Raw genomic sequence first — 7,680 nt, 5'->3', positions numbered from 1 at the left:
GTGATTCAGCAATTATAGAGCGTTCTCTTGATCTTTTCGCTTGCTCAAAGTCTTTAATGTTGAAATTTCACCAACTGTATTTTTGTTATTGGAGTTATTTCTGTTTGTACCTGCTGCTTCATAGATGACTTTAGTGCTGGCTGAAATATCATCCTTTACCTATCCCAATCAATTCACAATGTATGTGCGTTTTAATTGCTATAGGGTGCTTGTGCTTGCCAGAGAGAGACAGAGAAATAGAGAACAAGTGAGAAGGTATTCCTTGTGGAGCATGGTCATGCTACAATCTCTTCTCCCCTCATCTCTTCCCCCCCTTTTGGGATTTTGGACATATGCGCACACATGCCTGGAGTGTTTTTCCAAATCACTGGGTCTGGGACTCAATAGTACAGTTGGCCACATGGGATCTGTCCACCTCCACATCTTCAGCATCAGGCCATGGGCTGGACTGCAACTCACAATATGAATGCGATCTGTATTTGGGTTGAGAACTAGCTGGAAAAACTTTTTCCTATTATTTTGACGTACTTTAGAACCTAGTAATTTATCACTTCCTATTATTAAATATCCCTTTGCCTAATGAAAAGCTATCTGACATAACTTCAAGGAACTTAGTGCTTAGTCATTTTATCTTACTTATTTAGGAATTAACTTTATGAAAAACTTTCTTTAGAGCAAAGATTGGCAAACTTGTTTTGTGAAGGGATACAGTAAATATTTTAGACGTTGTGGGTCACATGGTCTTAGACAGAACTACTCAACCCTGTTATGGAAAGACTAAAGCAGTTATAGACAAGGATGTGAACAAATAGGTCAGTAGTCAGTCTGTTTTCTTTTTTTTTTCTTAGAGAGAGATTTTTTTCTATAGGTCATGTGTGCTCACTAGAGACTCAGAGAGAGACAGAGAGAGAAAGCAAGAAACAACCCCTATGGGGGGGATGGCCATGCTGCAATCCCTTCTCCTTCATTCTCCTTTTGGAATTTTGGGCATGCACGTACATGCATCCAGTGTGAGTTTTAAGCCACCAGGTCCAGGACTCGAACTGTGGTCAACTACATGGGAGTCCAGCGACATAGCATTTTGCCATCCTCTGGTCCCTTGTCTGTGTCCTAATATATCAATGTAAATAGGCACTGGGCTGATTTAGCATACAGGGTGCTGTTTGCTGCCCTTTTTCCTCTAGCTGTATCATGTTATGTAGTATTCTAAACCTTAATCTAATGTAACCTCTATGCATCTATTGTCTCTATCTGTGAAATCAAGACCCTAATATATGCCCTGTGATTCATATAGCATTGTCATAAGGGTCAGATGAAGTATTGGTTGTAGAAATCTGTTATAATTTTAAAGTAGTATACATCTGTAGATTTCTTTCTTATCCCTACCACCTTATAAAACAATCCCCTACCTTACCCTCCACCAAAAACACCCATGTAAACACTCAATCACAGAGGAAATGAGGGCTTACTATCATATTCTTACTCCTGGGCTTTATTTTGAATGCTGGGTCTCCAGAACATCATTAAACTTTCTGTGAAAACACAAATGTGAATTCTTTCTTACCATGGTAAGAAAGAATTTGTCTTAGCTATAGTCTTAATGGTAGTGAGAGACTGCAGGAAGGAGGGCAAAGTCAGGATATTTACTGAGATTTTAAAGACTCAGCTGGATGGAGAAGAGTCTTTCAATGCATGGGCTTATTTAGATTTGGGCAAGGATAATTATATAATACTTTAGAATTCATGAATTTTAAGAAGAGGAGTATTTTGGGGAGAGGGGGAAGAGATTTTTGCTATAGGGTATGTGCACTTATTAGAAAGAGAGAGACAGAAAGAGAAAGTGAGAAAGTAACTTCTGGGGGGATGACTATGTCACAATCCCTTCTCTTCCATTCTCCCCCCAGGACTTTGGGCACACATGCACACATGTCTGGTGTGATTTTCAAACTGTTATCTCTAGAACTTGAACCATGGTTGACCATGTGAGAGTCCTGCACCTTAACTACTATGCTACCTGGTGGCCCAAGGTGAGTATTTTAAGGAAGGCCTCAAAGACTCTTGAAGCATTTACTACCCTTAAATGCTTTCTATTAAAGCATTGTTTTTTCAGGACATTTCTGGAATGAAAATACACTTATTCGTAACATTTATCTTTAAGGTCGAGTTTCCTGAAATAGTAAAGGTATAGTGATGAATATATTAGAACAGAGAAGTCAGGTTAATATAGTCACTAAGCTGTGTGGATATAGATGGTTTTAGTTTTTACACGTAAATTTAGAGGTATTATTCAGGAAGGCTGGGCTCAGGGATTATCTTTTAGAAGCCATAGGTATAAGCCAAAGCTCTTTTTGGGGCAAGACCAAATTCTTTACTACACAGACATAAATTCTTTTCATTATCCTGCCATTCAGTAAAAACTTCTTCACACATGTGAAGAGAAAAACCATCCATGATCCCATCAATTTGACTGAAACATTTAAAACATGTTGGTCCATACTCTAGATAGATCTTAGATAGGTAAGGCATACAAATGTTAATTTACCTTTTCTTTTTTCCTCTCCAAATTAAAATGAATTGCTATTACCACAAATTAGAAACTTAATCAGAAAAATTAAATTACCCAAGTGGGAGACTTACATGAAAACTTATACTTCTGATCTTTTGCAAAATGAAGTGGTTTATTTAAGACCAATGGAGCCCATAAGACAAAACTGAGTCAAAATTCTAGTTCCAGTGACTTTTTCATTATGATAAAAGGGACATTCAGGTGCTCTCTTTTTGGAGCCAAAGATGCTACTGAATCTTTTGAAGATGGGCCTGCTTTGTTGATATATGGTAAGGAAATGCTAATGCCTTTTTGATTGAATTGGACTTTGCTCCAGAATGTGGGATGTTTTCCAGATTCATATGTTAAAGTTTGTCTAGAAGACAGCTACTCAACTGCATGCATACTTTCCTGATTAGTAAATTGCACATGCTGCTGAAATAGCCGACTGGATTTCATGTTGTTGATAGAAGCAGCATGGGTCTAAAATTAAACACTATGTGTACCTCTTCAGTCCTTTGGAAAATTTTGCTACTATCTGCTACCTCCTTGTTCTTCTTAGAAAGCTATTAAATTTTACATTTTTCAGATTCAAACTCTTAGTTTTGTGCTGCTTTCTCAATCCCACACTCCTGGGTTTGATAAACATTTAATCAACTTCTTTTCATGTATATGTTGGTCAGGGTTGAAGGTTGTCAGTTGATGGAAAATGATGCAAAGGGGACTAGCATTGACTCTTCTGTCATCCGAGCCTGTAGGGTGGCAGCGGAATTAAGTGAGTATGCTCATTTTCTTTAGCAGAAACTGCCTCACACATAGGCACAGTAGGTGAAAGCTACTTGGTCTCACTTCAATTGACATAAATGACCTACCAGATGCTCCCAAACCATTTTCACTCTACTGCCTAGACTTACCGTAGCTGTGACAGGAGCAACAAACAAATCTTTTGGGCTAACTGGAGATCCACTGGAAAATGCAAAATGCAAACATTTCTGAGGGAGATTTTAGTACACTGGCGCATCCTGAGTTTGATGATTCTTTTTATATATTGTGTTGTTGGAAAAGTCATGACCTATTTTTCTATGTATTTCTATGCAAAAATGCATCATGACTTTCGACAACCCAATATTTAACAGATATTCCCTGCAGTAAAGAGAATAATTCCTGGTTAAATGAAGTTAGGACCTGCTGTAGGATCACACTTAGGCTAGATATCAAAGTTCTTCAGGAATAGAGAGAGAAGGAAGAGATCAAGGAGCAGGGTTAGGGATATGGAGGCGAGAACTTCTACTTTTGTGTGTGTGTGTAGTTCTGAATTCTGAGCTTAATGGAACATTAGGATGGAGTATTTACAAAGGGTTTAACCTATGTTTTTTCAACTAATGAGAGGGAATATATTGCAAATATTGGTGAAGTGATGGATTTAAAGGAAGACACATAAGCTATGCATATTATAAAGTACAAGTTCTGATTGTATTTGTTCTCCAAATGAATAGAAATAAAAAGTAACCAATAAATATAGAAAATGCAGAGAAATTTCAATGGTGCCATAGTATGGAGTAATCCACCATCACCTCCTAATAATCTCTTCTTTCTTCTCTCCCAAACAAATCACACTCTTGTGACTCTGCCTTTATGTTCTAGCTAGTGCAGGCCAATAAAAATAGTGTGTCATATATGCATTTTAAACGTTTTTAGTACCTGATTTTAAAAACCTGAAATCCTTCAATTATTATATAATTTAACCTAATATATCCAAAATTTTCTCAATATGATTTCACTGGTAATGAATTATTAACAAAATATTTCACTTTTTTTTGTATTAAGTCTTTGAAACCAAGCTTGTATTTTACACCTACAGAATATCTCAGTTTGAACTAAGCACATTTCAATTGCTCAATGGCACATGAGTCCAGTGCCTGCTGGACAGGACAGCACAGCCTTACGTGGGAAGCATCCATCCAGAGACACTACTTGTTAAAACTCAAGAGAATCTGTTGTGAGCTAGAACTATCAGAAGAACCTATTAAATAATGCTTGAACTTTAAGGCCATTTATTGTTTGCTTAATAAGATACTGACAGTAGAGGGGTTGCTGTGTTTGTTTCAGAGGATTAAAATATCATCCAAGGGGGCAGCAAGTGGTGTGGTGGTTAAGGCACTCGACTCCTATTATAGTTAACTGTGGTTCAGGTCCTAGACCTGGCAACTTGCTTTCTCATTTTCCCTTTCTCTTGCTCTCTCTGTCTGTCTCTCTTGTGTCTATGCAGGAGCCCTGTAGCAAACTACTACTACTGCTAATAATAATTATAAATAAAATAAAATAATTATTTAAAATAAATAAATTAATTAAATATCATCAGATATCCAGGTCCTTTCCAGACTTTTACTTCGTGGGTCTTTCTCATCACGTTGGCTTTCTTTGTGCTTATCATCTAATAGTCATGAGATATGAGATGTCTATAGCAGTTCCTGATTTCAAGTCTTGATACCCTTAAAGGAAAAGAGCAGACTTTTTTTTTTCTCTTCAAGTCTCTTTTTATTCAGGAAGAAAAGGACTTCTCCCAGCAGACATGTAGTGACATCTCATGGACCAAGTTAGGGTGACATGCTAATTCCTACATGCAAAGAATAATATTGGGAAATTGAAAAGTTACAAAGGAGCCAAGAATAGCTGTGGGCTCTTTGCTTTAGAAGATGAATCATGCTATATTGCTGTCCCAGACAAAAATTAGGCTTCTGGGGGGACCAGAAGGTGACATAAAGCTTTCATCACTAGACTCCTCCGTAGTTGACCAGGGTTCGAGCCCAGGACCTAGAGGCTTAAAACTCATGCCAGGTACTTGTGTATGCATGCCCCAAATTCCAAGAGGAGAATGGAGAAGAAGGGATTGCAGCATGGCCATCCTCCCCGGGGGGTGATTTCTCGCTTTCAGTCTCTGTCTCTTTGGTGATTGCACGCACCCAATAGCAAAAATCTCTCTTAAAAAAAATTTAGGCTTCTATTAGCCTAGACTAGAGAAGGAGATGGTTACTGAAGAGGTACCCAGTGATGTTCCTTAGGGGTAGTCTCTCATGGATAGGCAGACAGAGAACAGCAAAATGATCTCCCATTAAATAATAACTATTAATAATTGTTCCTCTTTACTGAGTACTCAAGTGTCATGTGTAAATGTGTACTAATTATCTAATTCACACACAGGCTATCTATTGGTACCATGGTTATTGATGGTAAATTAAGTGTGGAATTGTCAGATTCTACATAATATGATCTCCCTCAAAACATAAATCATGTTTATTTTGGAAGATAGGTATATGTTGTATCCCATAGCACTATGTTTGTCAATATTTGTTGAATAAATGACTTTTCTTGTTTAGTCAAGACGTTTAATGTTGCCTTTTAAAACCTCCCTTTTGACCTGTGTCACTTTCTGTCTTTAAAGTCTGTATGGCCCTCTTTAATATTATTGATGCCATTGCCTGTACTCTGTTGCCTCAGGCATAGTCTTGGCCCTCATGGAGAACTTCCCTGAGCTGTCTCCACAGCTGTCAAATTGTCAAATGTTCCCATTTGACCAGAAGCTATAGCCAATCAATGACTGAGCAACCCCTTCTTTAGAATTTCTTTTCTACTCAGGCTTATACGAAGGTATTAGAGAAAGAAAACTATTGTCTTCCTAACAGAGTTGATGATTTCTGGGCCTATGTCTTACCATCTCTTAACCTTCCAAACCTTCCTTGCAGATTTTTTCTTTTTTTCTTTTTGGTTGGTAAAGAATAGAGATAAACTCAGGTGCCCTTGGTTATTAAAGTTTTTATTTTTTAATTTTTTTTTAATTTTTGCAGTGGAAAAGTGGGAAGGGAGTGTTTCTGATAAAAACCAGAAAACTTCTTAGATAAATTCTATAAGAGCTGTAACACTAAAATCTTATTTTCTGGACAAAAAGGAAAGAAAAGAAAAAAAAAAAACTTAGCTCTGACCCATCCAGACTTCAAAGAGAATGAGAACATCATTCAGGATAAAGCAGTAGCAGTAGCTCTAACATCGAATGGAAGCTGGAGTGACTTTGAAGCAATTTCTGCATTTCATCCCCCTAAAAATGGACATCCAATTTTCCTACTTCAGTGCTTGAGTGCTTGACCACTGTGGTACGCCAGACATTTTGTAATTCTACTTCTTTCTGTTTTATTTTCCTTTCTTCCTTTCTTCCTTCCTTTCTTTCTTTCTTTCTTTCTTTCTTTCTTTCTTTCTTTCTTTCTTTCTTTCTTTCTTTTTTTTTTTTTTTGCCAGAGAGTATATGGCTCACCAGAAAGATAGGGAGAGGGAGAAAGCATCCCCCCACAATGAGACGTGGTCATGCCAAATCTCTTGTCTGTTCCTTCGTCCTGTCCAGATTTGGGGCATGCACACATATGTGCTTGACATATTATTCAAGCTTCCAGGGCTGGTATTTGAACTGCATGGTTGATCACATGAGATCTGGCTCCCTTAGCCATCGTGCCATGAGGCAGGCCCTCTAATTCTGTTTTTCTACCACATCACTTCTTTCTTTACTGCCTGTCTCATGGCTTCTGTTCAGTCATCATGACTTCTACTGCTTCAGTGTGTCTGAGCCATCCATCTTCTACTTATAGAAATATAGTTTTACTTTCTTTTGATAACAGAATTTCAGAAAAAGCCAAGTCTACATTCTTGAATGTCAAAATTAAGGTAGAGCTAAAGAGTGGCCCTTTAGACACTTGCCTCAGTTGGTGTCATGTCTTCGTGTCACTTCTTTGTGTTCCCTTATTCCTCTCCTACCCTCTTGGCTATTGAGTTTCCCATCTGTGGTATAGACTATCAGAAAATTATGGATAATGGGGCCTCTAGCGGTCATAGAGCCCTAACTTTGCTTTCAGTCAGATCAGGCTTTGGTTTCTCCATTTAATTCCAAGAATTACTTGGTTTAATTGACCTGCCCAACCTCACCCTGGTGAGATGAACAGAGATCCAGCTGGTGATCGAGGAGACTGTCTATAATGGAAGTTGACTCCTGGCAGCGAAGTGCTTTTTCCTGGCACTTCCTGCTCCCTGTCAAACAGGATATCATGGTTTCTTTTCTTTTTTTTTTTTTTTTTTAGAGATTTTTCTCTGTG

The 7,680-nt window shown here is 37.9% G+C and overlaps 1 non-coding gene across 1 annotated transcript; it reads right to left on the bottom strand.

Moving 5' to 3' along the window:
• Positions 1-6,404: 6,404 nt before the first annotated feature.
• LOC114004624 (U7 small nuclear RNA) lies at positions 6,405-6,467 on the bottom strand. The gene has a single exon (XR_003546742.1). It is a non-coding gene; the product is annotated as a U7 small nuclear RNA (small nuclear RNA).
• Positions 6,468-7,680: the final 1,213 nt, after the last annotated feature.

Source organism: Tupaia chinensis, unplaced genomic scaffold (genome assembly GCF_000334495.1).
Source record: "Tupaia chinensis unplaced genomic scaffold, TupChi_1.0 Scaffold000062_1, whole genome shotgun sequence".
Taxonomy (NCBI): domain Eukaryota; kingdom Metazoa; phylum Chordata; class Mammalia; order Scandentia; family Tupaiidae; genus Tupaia; species Tupaia belangeri.
The sequence above is the reverse complement of the archived record's forward strand: the minus strand, read 5'-3'. Positions and strand labels throughout refer to the sequence as shown.